This window comes from Cynocephalus volans, chromosome 8 (genome assembly GCF_027409185.1).
Source record: "Cynocephalus volans isolate mCynVol1 chromosome 8, mCynVol1.pri, whole genome shotgun sequence".
Taxonomy (NCBI): Eukaryota; Metazoa; Chordata; class Mammalia; order Dermoptera; family Cynocephalidae; genus Cynocephalus; species Cynocephalus volans.
The window spans coordinates 32,730,284-32,733,839 of NC_084467.1; positions in this window are offsets into that span (position 1 = coordinate 32,730,284).

The window sequence follows — 3,556 nt, forward strand, 5'->3', positions numbered from 1 at the left end:
CTTGTTCTATAGGATCTAGAGTTTGAGATTTATTAACTTTTGGTGGTGTACTTTCTTGATTTTTTGTATTTCTGGTATCTTTTTTTTGGTGTTTATTCATTGTGGCAGGGGGTTTCACAGTCCACCGGTTTGAGACTAATGACTAACTAGGATGTTGCTGTGGTTGCCAATTTCATATGGCTCCCTCCGTGACTGCTCAGTTGGCCTCTAGTGCCTTGTGTGTGTGGTTGCCTCGGGTCTTGGGCTTCTCCGGGGAGCCACCTTTCTGGTCAGCTTGGACTCTGCTGGGCTGGTGGATCAGGTACCACAGGGTGTGTGATCTCTGTTGAGCTTTCACTTCCTGTGCAGGACTTCTCCCTGTTCCGTGTGCTCTGGCCCAGGCTGTTAGATCGTGCAGTGGCGACCCCACCGGGTGTGTGGTTTCTGTCGAGTCTCCGCCTCCCTGGCCGTATGTCTCCCCACTCTGTGCACACTGTGCTGGGCTGGGGCGTGTCTTCTGCACCCCTCGTCTATCAGCTGGGCCTTCAAGACCCTGCTCGGCACCGCCTCGCCCAGGAAGTCTACCAGGTTTCTGCTAGGCACAGACGACCGGTCTCTCTCGGTGCCTTTGTAGCACTATGTAGATCTTTCTCGGGTCTTGTTCACCTCTGTATCCCCCCAGTATAAACCGAGTCTAGTGCCCACCTGCAGCCAGCTCTCTGGCAGGTTCAAGCGGACCTGGGAACTCTCCTACGACACTATTCCCAACCAGAAATTCGTTAGGCTTTTTTCCAAACTGGTGGCCACAGAGATGGTATCTGCCTTCCAGTAACAGGGAGTTTACCTGGGGCCGGAGTCCAGGGTGTGGTGGAGTGACAGTCGGCCCGCCCGTACTTCCTTGCCCTCCTGAGACTGGCCGGGGACGCCCCACGCCACCAGCCCCGCCAGAGAACCGCGGAGGGAGTGGGAGGGGAGGCCGGCCCGCAGGCCCCGGGAAGCCCCGTGCCGGGGCAAGCAAGTGGGAAGGCTCAGTGATGGCCGAGCAGGGCGGAGCTGCCCGCACCTGGGAAAATGGAGGCAGCACTGGGCGGTGAGTGGCCTGGTGGTGCAGGCGGGAGCCACATGGGCATCCACCCCCTGAACAGAGCTGTGCCAGGGATCACTCACAGTGCTGTGCCAGGTCGGGCGCTCGCTCTGTCTCTGGTTTGTTGCCTTCCGTGTTCTCGGCGCTGCCGCCTCGGGCTGTTCCGTCGCGGCGCGGCTCGGGCGCTCCCAGGAATCTTCTTTTTTTTTTTTTTTTTTTTTTTTTTTTTTTTTTCTTTTGTCGTTTTTTCGTGACCGGCACTCAGCCAGTGAGTGCACCGGTCAGTCCTATATAGGATCCGAACCCGCGGCGGGAGCGTTGCCGCGCTCCCAGCGCAGCACTCTACCAAGTGCGCCACGGGCTCGGCCCCCCAGGAATCTTCTTTAATGCCGGCCTGAAACCTCGAATCCTGAATAGGGCAGCTGGCCGCCTTCAGCGCGGCCCCAGCCTCCGGGATCCTGGCTGCATCCACAGCAGCCCTGGCGCTGCGTTCCCTGTTTCGAGACTCGCTTTTACAGCTAAGAAACAGTTCTTTTCCTGCTCCACACTTCAAAGCTGTTGCCTGTAAATGAGGCAGCCTCTCCTGCCGGGGGTAAAGTGGCGGTCACCCCCCACGACCGGCCAGCAGCAGCAGTCCTCCCTTAAGAGATGGCGAGAGGAAGGTCCACAAGTTTCCCGGCTGCCTGAGGCCCAGTGGCCACCTTTTCCACTTCAGCTACTCCACGCCAGCCGCTGCAGCCGCCGCCATCTTGAAAACTGTCAATTTTATGTAATGCTTACCATGTGCCATATATTGTTTTGAATGCTTTCCATATATTAACTATTTAATTCTCATAGAAATACTATGATGTATTTACTATTATTGTCACCATTTTGCAGATATGAGAACTGAGGTACAGAGTAGTTAAGTAACTTTCTTAGGGTCACACCACTAGTGAGAGAAGTAACGGAATTGACAACCAACTTGCCTGGTTCCAGCGCCCAGGCTTTTAATCTTTGTATCTATCTTTTTTTTTTTTTTTTTTTAGGGTAAGTTTCTGGGAGAAAAGAAATCACTAGATCAGAATTAATGACAAATTGTAATAGATCAATAGGGCAGACATGTACATATCTACTCAAGAGAGAACATCCTTGTACAAGTTTCCTGTGATCATATCAGAATCACAAGTGGACAAGTTGGTGCTTCCGGAACATGAACTTCCCTGACTTGTTTGAAAGAGCATTCTTCCAACAATAGCCTCTTCTGTAGCTGGCGTATAGGTACTTATTTCTAGGATGGAAAGGCAGGGTACTCCACTGAGTTTTGTTTTCATAGATCTGTATTCTTTTCAATGAGCAGCAGAAAATGACCAATTTCTAGGCAAGATATCCATCCACCCATCCATTTATTCATTCAAAGTACACTTTGTTTTCTAATAAGTATGCCGTGACTATATTCAAATTTCCAGTGAATTTACACTGACTCATAAGAATCCATATAGTATAATGGCAAAATATTAATAGATAAGAATATAAAAACAAAAAATTTCAATTGATAACTTTTAATAAAATAGAAAGTTAGAAAATTGATATGGAGGCCATAGAGTCTGCATACAGTGTGTAATGCTGAACTGCAAATTTGTATTTAATCTTGCCAGTCTTAGAAAAAAGACACCCAATCAGTGAAATTATTGGCCTTGTCTGAGAAAATAAGGTATAACAGTCCCAGAGATAAAAATTTTCCTGGCATTGGATTTTAAAGAAAAAAATTTTTATGAGTGTTTATATAGGAAATTTATTATAAAAGCAGTAGCAGTTTTTCTATGATAATTTTTGAAAGTGTTCCTTTGTATAAGCAGACTATGTGAGGCCAAAGCAATGCTCAGTAAACTTAATTTTTTCTCTTTGCCTCTCTCTCCCCTCCTTCTCTCTCTCTCACTCTCCCCCCTCCTCCCACACCCTCTCTATATGTATGTGCATATATATTATATCTATGTATATTCATATACACACGTATATAGTGGGACAATTTTAATATGACTTTGTTCTTTTGCAGATTTTAATTCTGAATCACATACATAGTAGTTATTAGTTATCCTGTATAACTTATTGCAAACTCTGCACAATGAACATAATCAGAGGAATCGCTCTGAATCCCTTCCACATCCCACAGTTGTGCTCACTGTGGGTTGAAGATGAACATGCTGTTATAGGAATCAATGACCTTCCAGGATGTGGCTGTGGACTTCACCTCAGGGGTGGCAGTTGCTTGATTGTGCTAAAAGGAAATTGTATTGTAATGTGTTGCTGGAGAACTTGAGAAACCTAATTTCAGTGGGTAAAGACTACTTCTCTGTGTAACTTGGAATGTACTAATATAATGTCCTCCGTCTAAGACTTGTGAAAACTGTGTACATTCTGAAGCATTAATAAGCTTGGCCCTGAATTTTAGTGGTCAAAAATTGTTAATCCCCTCTGGGGATCAGATAGTCTCTTTATGCTTCTGCTTCCCAC